The sequence below is a fragment of the Rhinolophus hipposideros genome (genome assembly GCF_964194185.1).
Source record: "Rhinolophus hipposideros genome assembly, chromosome: 2".
NCBI classification, from domain to species: Eukaryota; Metazoa; Chordata; class Mammalia; order Chiroptera; family Rhinolophidae; genus Rhinolophus; species Rhinolophus hipposideros.
Window position 1 is genome coordinate 27,967,464 of NC_138048.1, and position 14,860 is coordinate 27,982,323.

Here is a 14,860-nt window from a genome sequence, read left to right on the forward strand (position 1 = left end):
TAATTATAATGTGTCTTGGTGTGGACCTGTTTGAGTTTATCCTGGATGGAACTCTGCATTTTCTGGGCTTGTATGTTGGTTTCCTTCATCAGGTTAGGGAAATTTTCAGACATTATTACTTCAAATATGTTCTCAATCCCTTGCTTCCTCTCTTCACCTTCTGGTATTCCTATGATGCTCGTGTTGTTGCGCTTGATGTTATCCCAGAGGTCTCTTAAACCATCTTCATTGTTTCATTGTTTTTTATTCTTTTTTCATTCTGTTTTTCTGTTTGGGTGATCTCTGCTAACTTGTCTTCTAAGTCGCTGATTCGATCCTCTGCTTCATCTAACCTGCTGTTAATTCCTTCAAGTGAGTTCTTTATTTCAGTAATTGTGTTCTTTAGTTCTAACTGGTTGTTCATTATGATTTCTATATCCTTCTTTATGTCATATCTAAGCTCCTTAAACATTCTTATCATCAGTGTTCTGAACTCTGTTTCTGGTAGTTTGGTTACCTCTGTTTCATTTGGTTCCATTTCTGGAGGTTTTTTTCTGTTCTTTTATTTGGGACATGTTTCTTTGTTTCCCCATTCTGGCTGACTCTCTGTGTTTACTTCGATGTATTAGGTAGATCCCCTAGAGTTCTTAGTTCTTGCTGGGTTATCTTATGTAATATGTGTCCTTTTTACTTGAGTTGCATCACTTCCTTCTTCTCCTCTGCGTGTGCTCCAAAGGTGACTCTCATGTTGTGTATATTGTCCTGTTAAAGAAGATCTTTAATTGCTTTTTGCTTGTGAGTAGGTGGGGTTAACTCCTAGGCTGACTAGTTGTGAGACTTGGCTCTGCCCACCGCAGGGTGTTCTGTTGCGTGAGCGTTGACCACTTAAATGTGGTTTGGCCTCTATGGGCTCTTGTGCCTGTAGAGAATTCCCTCTGGGTGTGTCACTTGTAGGTCAAACCTGGTAGTACTCTGGTTTGGTCTGGAGTTGGCCTCTGGGTATGTTGAATCTTGTGCCTCTTAAGCTGGATTCTGGTAGGGCAATTTCAGTACAAAGCAAATCACCAAGCACAACAACAATGACAACAACAACAACAACAAAGAAAGAAATCAAATACATTCACATGTAAAAACAACCAACAGCCCACACTCAACACAGGCAAAGGTATCAAAGATATAAAGGCAAAACAAAACAAAGCCAAAAGCAGCTCCAGTCTTGGCTTAACCCCACCAAGTAATCTCCACGTTGTCCTGTGCTGTACCAAAGAGTCCTCTGTGTATTGTGCAGGCAGAGCCGGCCACCTGGTGCCCAGAGTGATATTGGGACTGCAAGTTTAGATGAGTGGGGCTGAGGGGTCTGAAGGGTAGTTTCTACAAAGTCAGTGCAGTTTCTGCCCTTGCCGGCACATATGCGCACTGAGAGTAGCACCACCAGCTCTGTACCCAGTTCTCCTGAGTCTTAGGGCACTTCTTCCATGTGTATGTGTGTGTGGGGGGCGGCAGGTGGAAGATTTCTGAGCTGCTAAAAGCCCAGAGCTGCGTCTGCCGCCTACTGCTGATCCCTGGGAGTGCCTCTGCAGTTGTAATTGCCCTGCCCTAGGCAGGCCAGAAAGGGTGGGGACTGGGGATGGAGGGGTCTTCCCTCTCCCAGCCCAGCCATGTCACACTCTTCCCGCAATCCAGAAAAGGTGGTGGCTGGTGGTGGAGGAGTCTCTTCTCTCCTAGCCCAGCAAAAATCACACTCTTCCCAGCCTCTTCCCTGGGTCAGAGCTGCACGCTGGTCTTCCCAGAGCCTGAGCACTAAGGCTCCTCTGTAATCTGACAGTACTCCTCAGTTCAGGGGCCAGTTTAAGTCTCTGGAAGGATGGGGTTATTGTTGGAAGAGTGGAGGGAGGGGCCCAGCTATGGGGTTTCTGTCCTTTGTCCGACCTATGACCCAGCTGGAGTTCTCAGCTGAGGTTATTGCCTCAAATGCTGGATATACTGCCCCATCGTCGGGAGATATCAGCTGTGGGATGCAGGGAAAGAGCCCACCTCCTGGCTTTTGTGTTCTCTGTTCCATCCTGGGATCCCCTGAGTCTCTGCAGCTGCGGATGCCGGCCGCGTTTTCACCGCCTATGCAGGCCGCGTCTCCACAGCTGCAGATGCGCACTGTGTCTCCACTCAGCTCCCTTGCTTCTTCCCCGCTCGCCCAATTTTGTACAATAACATTTTAATGATCCACAGAGATGACTAAATTGGCTCCAATAGATATAACATGGTTTACATTGGCCTAATTATTAGATAAATTTCTTTTCAATTAATATTTTGAAAACATATTTAAATTTTTTCTCAATTTTATATAAACTAAATCCTACTTTTAGCTCTCTGTGTTATAATTGCTTGTTTGGATTAAGATAATTTAGATCAATCTGTGAAAAACAGCTGATTTTTACTTTTTCGTATATCTTAAGTTGCTTTTATGATAATAAAATCCAATTTTGACTATTGAGCTTTCAAAAGTTTTTCATTTATTGGAATTTGTTATATAAAATACTAACATTTGCCAGTTTTGTATCTGCTTTCCTTAAAGGCTGTCAACATTGTGTTTGTTCATAAGGATTTCTGTCTGATCTTTTATACCAAAACTTGTTTGAATAACATCTTATTATTATCAAAAAAAAATCTAAATTACATTAGAATAGTATAGTATAGAATTGTTTCATGCAAAGAAAAAGGCAGAGTAGCTAAATAAATTAAAGTGTTTTCCAGAAATATTATAGCAATTATGTTACTATCATTACAAAATATTTTGTTTATACAATAAAAAATGTATCCTCAACTTCTTCTTAATTTGCTAAATATCAGTTTAACTAATAGATTAGTGGGTTTCATGCAATCTTCCTTAGTCTTCTGCATGTACAACCCTATTTAATGAAGAATTATGTGAACAGTTGACCCTTGAACAATGTGGGGATTAGGAGTGTCCTCTCCCCATGCAGTTGAAAATCTACGTATAACTTTTTTTGTTTTTTTATTTTAACAACTTTTTTAAAATTAGTTTTAGGTGCACAAAACAATATAATAAATAGACATTTACACACCTCATAAAGTGATAACCCCCCCAATCTCCTACCTCTCTGACATTGTATATAACATTGTATATATCTGTTACAATAATATTAACTATATTCCCTATGCTGTTCATTACATCCCGTGACTATATAGATATGTGTGTGTGTGTGTATATATTTAAATATATATATATATATATATATATATATATATCTGACATTCTATACTCATGATTCTGTACTATGATAGCCAAGGAATGTTTATACCTGTAGTAGTTCAAAAATCGAATACATTGAAATTACATTTCTTATGATCTTTACAGTGTACACATAGGCTTGTTTTCTAATCAAGCTTTTTATAACAGTTATATTGAAAATTGAAGATTTCAGCAAATAGCCAATTTAATGTCAGTCATTATATAAACAAAGGATGCTGGAAGATTCATTCATTTTGGTAAAAAATATACTAAGATATATTATGTAACCAGAATGTTTCATGGTCAATTATCTGCATTATTCCTTATTACTGACTTGGAATATGAATTTTCAAGCTAACAACCAATAATATTAAAGAGAAACAGAACATACTAGTAGGTGAGTCTACATTCTGTAAAGCATTGAGCTGTGAAATCAATTTTGAAAATTGATCTAATAGATTAATATTTGAAACATACGATTTTATTTTATGACATTAAGACAAATAGGAATAAATTTCTTATAAATTATAACAAATATTCATTGCATGATGTAATTATGTTAATCTTTATCTTAAACATTTCCTTTTTTAAATTAACTAATTTGTGAATAAATTAAAAATGATAGAATGTAGTTTTTTACAAATAGCTATTATGTGTGCAGAACAGTTAAGCAAACTAATCATATATTAAAAAATAGTACTTAAAATTACTGTTAAGTAATCATATTTGGACACATTATTGTGATAAAATTTTGTTATGACCAAGAATAACTTCTAAAAATTGCATAGCATCAGATTTCAATCCAAATAATCAAATAGAGACACAAACTAGAGCAAATTTAGTCCTTCTAATTTAAGGTTATATTCCAAGCTATAATCTTTACTTAGAAATGTAATACATTCCATTATCTCATAATCTTATTCTTCTAATCTTAAAAAAATTATTTCAAGAATATGTTTTATACTTTTCTGTTACCCCTTGCTTAACTCCATGCATAGCATTTAACAGAGGATGCATCTTTGAATGAACATCCCTATGTCAAAAATATGTATCCCTACAATTTTTAAAGAAATCTATTTAATGTCTATTCTTTAAGACATTATACACCTTTTTGCATAAAAGTAGTCAGTATTTGTCCCAAAATACCTATTTAGTCCTTGTTGTTTTACTAGCTTTTAAAATATGTATCCTTTTGTTACTTTTGAATAAAAAATATTTCTGAAGTTTGCTTCAAAATTGATTTGCCCCCTGTCTTGTAGGTAGAAACAGGCTTGTTAGCTTAAGAAGTCTAATTTCTTTTGTAATCTCTACTCTTCTAAGAACATCTTCTTTTAAATCTTTAACACGTGTATATGTTTTGTTTCCTTTACCCATGAGTTTTATGTTGCATCACCTCTCCCATTTCTTTTGTTTATAAATTTTAATTGTATGTTCCAGTTAGTACCTCTAGTCCTTTACTCCTGTGCTGAATCAGCTTTTCTACAAACAACATCCAAATATTTGACTGCTGATTCTATACGGTAAGGTAGCACTCATTTCTGAAGTACCAGTTCAGCACTGAATAACATAACGTGAAAAATTTGGACTTTCACAGATTTCATTCTATTGTTATAATAGTGATTCAATACAGTTTCTATTGAGTTGGGAGAAACAAATCCCCAAAGGCACATCTTCTCTTCCCAATGAATACCGATATATCAGATCCATAATTTGCGTACCAGAGCAATAATTAGAGTGATCGGTACACATTAGTTATATAATTTCCATCTTTTATTTTAACTTTCTGATGTTTATGTACTTAGCATTTAAGTGGAATTAGGTGCAATTTAGGGGAATTTCTGACTATGTATTTGTCAAAAACTTGTGAGACCTATGGGATGTTGCCATCTGGTAAACCACTGCTGATAGTTATTAATCTGGCTAGACAGTTGAAATTTAAAACACAACCACTGTTCATTTTTTAAAGATAAACTTCAGAGACGTCAATGATGGTTAAATATCTCTGTTTTGTCAAATGTTATTTAATTACAGAATAATATGACTATAGTTAGGATATTGGATATGTACGATATTATGTTCAAGATGTTGAATTTTTTTCTCCTTTCTGTCATTATTTATAGCAGCAATATGATAAATGTAACTCTCTAAATGTTCATTGTACAGTTATAAAATGTCCAACTGATTTACAAGACCAGATAAAAAAGAATTAGGTATGACTAGATTTCAATCAGCATACTTTGATATGATAGATACAGAAAATTAAATTGAATACTTATGGATACCTCTTAAGAATGACCTAACAATAAATTAAAAGGACATTACATCATGAGGTAGATTGTAACTTTACTTTAAAATAGAAATGTTATTAATAAATTATGAAAGTTAAGAAAAATTTTAGGGAAAATATGCAAAAATATGAGATAAGCTTTTTTAAAAAATACCAAATTCTTTCTCATAGGTCAATAAATTACTCATCTAAGTGAACCTGTTTCATTCATCTTCTAAAATATGACCATTAAGCAATGTATTATAATTGTTATATATTCTAAAAGTATTCCAAAAATGTATTCACATATATACATACATACACATGTATACATATACATGAAATAAAATATATTTAAATATATATATGTATATATTAAATTTTGACAAAAATACTTGAAAAACCATCCTTTCTACCTAATATTTGTGGCTACTCTAATCAACACTACTGGTAACAACTAAATTTTCCTTCTACTAAAGTGGATTTTGATATCAATTTTTTAAGTGACTGTTTTGTCTAGCTATGGATTTAAAAATGAAAATACTGTTTTATTGTAGTTGTATAAAATAAATGAAGTTTAAAAGCAATAGTTCACATAATACTAATATGAAGTCAACAAGAGAATGTAGCAAATAGCAGTAAAGTTTGCTTCCCATGCCCATATCTTGAGATGCATTAACTGTGAGTTAGCGCTGTACTTAGCAGATTATCATTTTGCCATTACAACAGCATCTTGACCTATTTATATTTCAACATTCTTCCTCTTTTTGATAGCTAAATAAATGACTTAATTATTTTAAAGGAGTTTAAAGACAATTGTATTCTATTTTTATTCCTTTCTCAAATGCTTTAACAGATTTTGCATCAAACATAACACCAGATTTGCCTTATCTGACAGATAGTTCAGAGTTTTACCAATGCATTTTATTTCATTTCTTGTCTCTCCTAAATTTGCGCTAGTGATGGGAATTTCAACCAGAGAGATGAGTTTTGATTAAGTTTTATGCCTAATTTCTATAAGGAATAACAAGGTTAAGACTTCCACAAATCAATCTTAGTGTGGCTATGACTGCTTTTTCATGAGCACAAGCATTAGCTAACAATTATCACAATGCCAAAGGAATCACATTTTGTTTCACTCTTACTTGTTTGTTTCTAGGATATGGGAAGCCCTTAGTAAATAATTAATCACAGTGTGAAGACTAGTACCTCACTTGGCAATTCCTTTTAAAAATGAACTATACTCTTGGGTTTTTCTTTAAATAGTTTTCTTAACCTTGACACACATCTAAATTGTTTGTAATGAGATAGGAATGCATGACTTAATCTTAGTTACCAAATATATGAAACAAAAGCAAATAGTATGTTAATTATAGATAAAATAAAGATTATTTAGTTTGTATTTATATTTAGTAATAAATGCAACCATTAGTCACAAAAATCTACACATATATATTGAAATATGTTTGGATTGATTTGCTTCTAAACCATTGTATTCTCCACCAAAGTTCAATAAATACAAGTTTAACCATTAATTTTGTTTCTGAACTTCAGGAAAGAAAAAAAAAATTCATGTACTCCTGATAAATATATAGGACCAATTAGGAATTTGAAATTTAAATTTGAACTTTACTGCAGGCTTTCATATTAACTTGGGAAAAATCACTCAATGCATTTTTTTTTTCTACTCAGTATTCTGATTTTGAAGTGGTTGAATTCGTTTATTTAACATGCATTTTTAAAACACTGCCAATTGATCTTACAAAATTTTTCTCAATATTTTAAGAATAGAATGCTTTTTGGAGTAAAAGTTTACAGTATTTGGTTTGATCATTATTAATACAAAACATATTATATAGTCTGTCAAACTTCAGTTTCTCTTAAAATCCTCATAACTCTCTTTTGGCTGGATAATTTTTCACGGCTGATCAGAGGGTGTGTGTGTGAGTGTTTGTGTTTTAGATCCATTTTTCTTATTCAAGGAATATGTGGCCATATGCAAGCATATCCTTTTATTATTTGAGTAAGCTGTCCCTTTCAAAACTCATGAAAGAACAATAACAACAACAAAAGCCTATTATTTTGGAGCCAGATGCCCCAAGGATTGAAAAACATTGCTTTGCCTAGTACCGGTACAAAAGCCAGGGAAAAATGAAGGAGACTTTTCTTATTTTTAAGTTAGAAAGATCTTTTCGTATTATAAAGCTTCCTAGGAGGACTGAAACTGCCTTTTGAAAAGGGTATAGAATTATTTTTCTTCTTGTTTATTTTTATCTGAAAAAACTTTTTGAGAGCATTGAGTGTCCATCAGTGTCCATCAGTTAGAAACATTATAAGGAGATCAGAGGAGAAGAGGCCCATGATATAGAACATATTTGTATGATTCAATGATTTTGTTACAAAATTATGTATATGGTTTTGTATTCTTTTTATTTAAAAAGGAAATTTATTTTAGGAAATTCTTTCTCTTATTAATGTATTGCCAAATCACATACAGATTTTTTAAAAATCCGAAATAGCAATGATCATTTCAAGTTCCTAAGGTTGTGCCTAGAGTAGAATACAAGTCTTTTATTCAACATATTTCCTGAGGAACTCATGGCCTTTAGGGAACAGCATGGTTGAACTGAACCTAGTCAATAATAGATTGCATACCCTTGGTTAATTTATTAGCCATCTGTTTAACTTTTTAAAGTGTAATAGAAATATTAGGATACCATCACTACATATGTAATATTTTGCACTCTGAATGTGAGATGAATATTTCAAATTAGATAAATCCTCAAGAGTTGAAATTAAAAATAACAAACATTCATAATTTTTTAGAAGATTAGATATAAACTCAGTCTTTTATTCTCTTCTTCATAGTCACCATTTATTTTTTAAAAAATAACAAAAATAAAATAAATGGAGAAAGATCAAACCAAGATCTTGGATTGGCTTAACACCAATACAAAATCACATATTTTATATCACCAAGTTTATATCCAATCTTCTCAAAAGTTATGAATGTTTGTTATTCTTAATTTCAACTCTTGAGATTTTATCTAATTTGAAATATTCCTCTTAACATTCAGAGTGCAAAATATTGTATATGTAGTGACGGTCTCCTAATTTTTCTATCATACTTTAAACAGTTACTACAGTACTTGAAGCTTCATTATATTTGCCTGAATTAAAAATCATTGTGATTTCCAATAATAATGATAAGTTGAATGAAGACAAAAAGTTTGTGGGTATCCTTGATGAAGGACAGTAACATGTCAGCTATTGCTCTTGACTTTCATGTACACAGTGCTCCCACTATGAATCCCACTCCAATCCCTCTAACCAAGTGTGCCCATCCCCACACAATATGAACATACTTCTACAGTATGTAGTAGGCAGTGGACCAAACTTGATAAATCATGGACGTGATTGTGATGATGTGTCAAGAAAGTCGTAATGATGACTAGAGCTTTTGGTACCTAATTTTGCAGTTCTCGATACCAAGAGTCTTCCCAGAGTCAGAACTATTCTGTGAGGTGCACTCTGCAGTGAATTTGGATTAGCTTGGCCTACAGGAGGGACAAGGTACAGGAAAGAAGGCCGGTACACTGGGAACTGGTTTAGAATTGAGCGGCTACAGACAGTGGCTTAACGCATGTCCTTGCACTCTCGAGGTATGACAAAAGTATAAAAGCAAACAAATGAGTAGTGCCATCTCTTGCAAATTTACCCTGGCATTTAGGATTTGCCTAAGCAAGATTCTCAGTGATAATACGTCCTGTGAGAGTCCTGAAATGATGCATTCCCTTTCATTAAGCCCCCGTAAAACACAGTGCTTCTTGCACCATGTGACACCCCGCCATCCAGAATCAATGTCTGTGAGTTAACCTGTCCTGCCCAGCCTTTGAGATTCTAGTTTCCTGCTTCTGTTTATCCAAATAGCAGTTCTAGAAACAGCCTCCAGTCCTAGCAATAGCCACTTGTCCATCTGCTTCCACGACTTTTAGATAAGCTGAACTTGAGAGTATTATTAACAAGGGAATGACAAATGCTAGATAGGAAGCATGCTAGATAGGAAGATGCTAGATAGGAAGTTTTAACTTTAAGTACTTTTTATTTTTCCTACTTATTCTACAATCCAGAATCTTCTTCCCTGCTATTTGTCAAATGCCTACTTGTCTTCTAGTACTTAGTTTTAGGATCCTACTTGTCTTCTAGAACTTAGTTTAAAGATCACCATAAAAGAGTGTGCTGACAATTAGACTTAAGTACTACCTCCTTGATTATTATTTAATATTAACCATTTTATTTAATTTAACAAGCATGTAGCCCTCACTATGTATCAGACAGTGTGCAAATTGCTTTATAAATATAGACTCATTTATCACAGCAAAACTATGAAATACTTAGTATTTTTCATATTATAAATAAGGGAACTGAAGCAGAGAAAGAATAAATGCCTTCTCCATCATGGTCACACAAGTTGTAAATATTGGAACCAGGTTTCACACTCAGGCAATCTGGCTTCAAAGTCTCTACTGTTAGTCACTTTGATCTGTTGCTCTTAATCACATTGTGTTTTGACAATTTGCTCATATCTTTGTCCCTATTTATATTGACATGACCAGTCAATATTTATTAAATAAATGAAAACTATCATGCTATGAATCTCTGTGTTTAGGTGACCAACTAGTGTGCTTTAAAACACTGGCAAAAAAATCATGCTACATATGATTATATTTAACTTATAATTATGCTATGACCCTGATATTTGTCCAGATACTCACAGATCACTCACCTGTATATTGAGTAACATGGCTGCTTGTTTGAATCATAATTTGAATCATGCCATCCTGCAGAGAAAGGGCATAGGAATTAAAACATAATGCTTGTGGTAGAAATAAATAACTAGTAACTTGTGAATGTACAGTATACTCTTACTACCAATTTTACTCCCATTTGCCAATTAAGTTATTTTAAAAAGAGAATTGTTGACTACCTCTCTTGCTTTCAAGTTCATGTTGAAATTTGATGTTTTTGACCAACTCAACATCTGTGAAGTTAATGAGTATATTTCCTTTCCCTACAGTACTTTAGCATAAGTTATTGATAATTTTGAATTGTGTTGTCAATGCCATCACAATTTAAAGATTCTCTTTGTAAAAAGTGAATTTAACATGAAGCTGTGCTTTTATTTTTAAATGTCCCTTTATTCTGCAAAACCTGTCAGAAAGTAGGAAGAAAAGAATAGCTTTTGCCATAATACAGTATTTAAATAAAAGTAACATTTGTCTCTAAACCACTGTATATTATTTCATCCACAGAGGTTTTACTAAGCACTGATATTTTTACACAGGGACTTTCTTAAGTAATGACATTTTTAACTACATGCAATTCTTTTTAGTTACTGTCAAAAATGACAGTTACCTTTAAGTGGTGTATATTGTTTTTGCATAGGAAAGCATTATATCTAGTGTCTTATGACATTAATTATAGGTACCAACATTTTAAAAATAAAATGTCAGAAATGGCATCATCACATTTTTTACCTTCACAATATTTCTGGTTGGCAGACAGTTTGATCTTTGCCTATAAAACTGAAGACTCAACCAGCAAGTTCTGTTGCCTTAAAATTTTTGTTTTGAGAATAATATTATCTTTCTCACTTATAAGAAGAAATTTCCTTATAACATTTTAGAATTTTCTATTCTCAATGGAAATGTTGTTCATTTTAGCCTAAGCCATATTATGGATTCAGACAAAGTAAGCAGTCACCCAACATATATGCCTGAGTCTTTCTGTTAGCTGTATGCCCAGAATTATATAGTCAGACTTTCCAGGAAATGCTTACATAAGACAAAAATGTTATGCTTTTTACATGGTAAAAATAATGACTTCCATATAACTTAATGTTGCAATGAATGGAATCTTCATTCAAAATATAAAGCCAAGACGTGAAGAGAGACGAACAGAGAGAGAAAAATGAACCTTTGTTATACATTACCTGTGGAACCTTAAAGAAAATTCTAATGTTAAAAGATGTTACATATCTTTAAAGAAGTAGAATGTTTCATATTGAAACACTTATCAAAAATAATTAAATAATTTAGAAGATTTTGATACCAGAGAGCTAAAGAAAAACAATTAATTTCAAATTAATTTAGAGTTTAATGCAATCCCAATATAAATCCAAAGAGAACGTTATTCAAAATATAGAAAATTAATTATGGAATTTCTCTGGAATAATATAGGGGCAACAAAAATATTAAAGGAATTTTGAAAAGGAAAAGAAATAAAGAAAAACTCACTGTTTCAGATACTAAGTTATATATCACAAAATAGAGAAATTCAAACAACGTTTTAAATGACTAGAAAATATATTGATCAATAAAAAAGAAATCTATAGAATCTCCATTACTTATAATTCATGATAAATAAAATGTTACAAATGAACAGGAAGGTTAATACTTGTCACAATATGTTGTAACAATTTATTAGCAATTCTGGAAATAATCATGTCAGAATCTTACCTCATAATTCCATGTTTCCCCGAAAATAAAACCTAGCCGGACAATCAGCTCTAATGAATCTTTTGGAGCAAAAATTAGTGTAAAGCCCGGTCTTATTTTACTATAAGACTAGGTCTTATAACATAACATAACATAACAAAACATAACATAACATAACATAACATAACATAACATAACATAACATAACATAACATATCATAATATAATACCAGGTCTTATGTTACTATAAGACCCAGTATAGTATAATATAATATAATATAATACTGGGTGTTATATTAATTTTTGCTCCAAAAAGATGCATTAGAGCCGATTGTGCCATTAGGTCTTATTTTCGGGGAAACACGGTTTTTGTTTAGAGAAAATACAGCTGTATAACTGTAATGGTTAATTTTCTATGTCAGCTTAGCTAGGCTATAGAGTTCAGTTGTTTGGTCAAACACCAGACTATTTGTTTCTGTAAAGGTATTTTTTTAGATATAATAAACATTTAAATAAGTAGACTTGGAGTAAAGTAGATTACCCTCTATAATGTGAATGGGTCTCATCGAATCAGGCAATGGTCTTAAGAGTGAAGACTGAAGTATTTCAGAGAAAAAGAATTTCTCCTCATGACTGCAACATCAGCTTTTTTTTGGATGTCCAGTATGCCAAACTACCCAATTTCAGACTTCCCAGCCCCATAATCACAATAAGACAATTCATTAAAATACTTTTAGTCTCCTATTAGAGATAGAACCAATATGTATCTTATTGGTTCTGTTTCTTTATAACACCCTGACTAAAATTATCACATTTATTGTATATATATATTTATATTTTACACATATATTTATATATATAATATATATGCATATATATACATATATATCACATTACAGTATAGAAAGTATAATTAAATATTTGTCAAACTTCTTAAGTGGATGAAATTTCTATGATTTAAAAAAGAAAAAAACAACAAGGAGGACATTAAAAACTGTCTATTGAATAACTCTCTTTTATGACCTTCCATTCTGACCTCTCTTGCTCTCTCAAAAGAGGGTAAGGAGAGTCAAATATCTGGTGATGTAAGGAGATTTGACTTTGGGTGGTGAACACACAATGCAACATATAGATGATGTACTATAGAATTGTACATTTGAAACCTATATAATTTAATTAACCAATATCACCCCAATAATTTTTTTTCAAGTCATAAATCTTAGGAGAAAAAAAAGCTGTTCTTTTCCATAGATGCTGAAAAACTATTTGATGAAATTTCATATCCATTCCGAATAAAGATTTTTATTATAAGCAATGAAAAAATTCAGCACGGTGACCAAATACAGAAATAATGTACATAAATTAATACATTTATACACTTACAAACAACAGTTAGGTGATACAATGGGAGGGGATAGAGCCTCTTAATAACAAAGGTGATAGATAGATAGATAGATAGATAGATAGATAGATAGATAGATAGATTCATAGATAGATAATCATGAACTTAAATAAACTTAAAGTGAAAATTGATAATCATGAACTTAAATGAACTTAAAGAGAAAATTGAAAGATCTGTATTAAAACAAATTTAAATGTTCCTAGGGTCACAAAAGAAAATATGCACAATGGAAAGATATGTAACCTTTTTCCTCTGAATATTCAATTTCAGAAAGTTATTAGTTCTCTCCATAGTAATGTAAAAATTTACCACAATCTTAATAAAATTACCGATAGGTAATTATATCAAAGTTCTTATGGAAAACAAATAAGAATAGCCAGGAAAAAATACTTTAAAAGAAAAGTAACAAATATATAAACTCAAAACAACAAAAGAACAAGACAAACAAATGAGAAAGAAAAACTCATAGACACAGACAATAATTTAGTGGTTACCAGAGGGTAAGGGGGTAGGGGGTGGGTGATGAGGGTAAAGGGGATCAAATATATGGTGATGGAAGGAGAACTGACTCTGGGTGGTGAACACACAGTGGGATTTATAGACGATGTAATACAGAATTGTACACCTGAAATCTATGTAAATTTACTAACAATTGTCACCCCAATAAATTTAATAAAAAAAAGGAAAGAATATCCATATGCAACATTAAAACTTATCTTAAAGTCTTAGTAGTTGCAGGAACACAAAGAATTAGAAAGATCACTGGAATAAACAGAAAAATCAAAGCTAGTCTTTATACGTGAGAATTTAGTATATGATAAAGGAGGCCATTTAAATCAGGGAATGAAAGATTAATTATCTTATATATTGAAGTAATGGTAAAATCATCTGTTATAAACGTTAATTGGGATCCAGGTGTCACACCTTTCCCCAGAAAAAATTACAAATGGGTCAAGATTTAAGATTTGAAAAATGAAATTATAAATATACTACACAAAATCAAGAAATAAACGTTTTAAGTATCACACTGGGAGTGCTTTTTCTTACTATGACACAAAATTAAAATCAAAAGAAATATTGATAAATTTGACTACAAAGAAATTTTAAATTTTTGCATGACAAAATACACCACAAGCAAAGTTTAAAGGCAAAGATGAACTGATATGCAGATGATATAGATACAAAGAAATATATATATATATACACATATGTGTGTGTGTATATATATATATATATATATATATATATATATATATATATATGACTCAAAAAATAGGCTACAGTTTCCCTGAAATCTGAAAAGACTTTAGGAATCAATAACGAAAATAAACATCCGTGCATTGCTGATGGCAAATTGTGACTTGGCACAATTTCATAAATGGGTGGAAATTTGATTCACTGTGTCTCCAAATCACACACACTATACACACACATGCTTACAACCTTTGATATATTGTTAAATGAAC

General features: G+C 32.1%; 1 protein-coding gene across 1 annotated transcript in view; it reads left to right on the forward strand.

Annotated features, from left to right (window-relative positions):
- The window catches only part of EPHA6 (EPH receptor A6), an 893,585-nt gene that overhangs the window by 434,978 nt on the left and 443,747 nt on the right, over nt 1-14,860 (forward strand).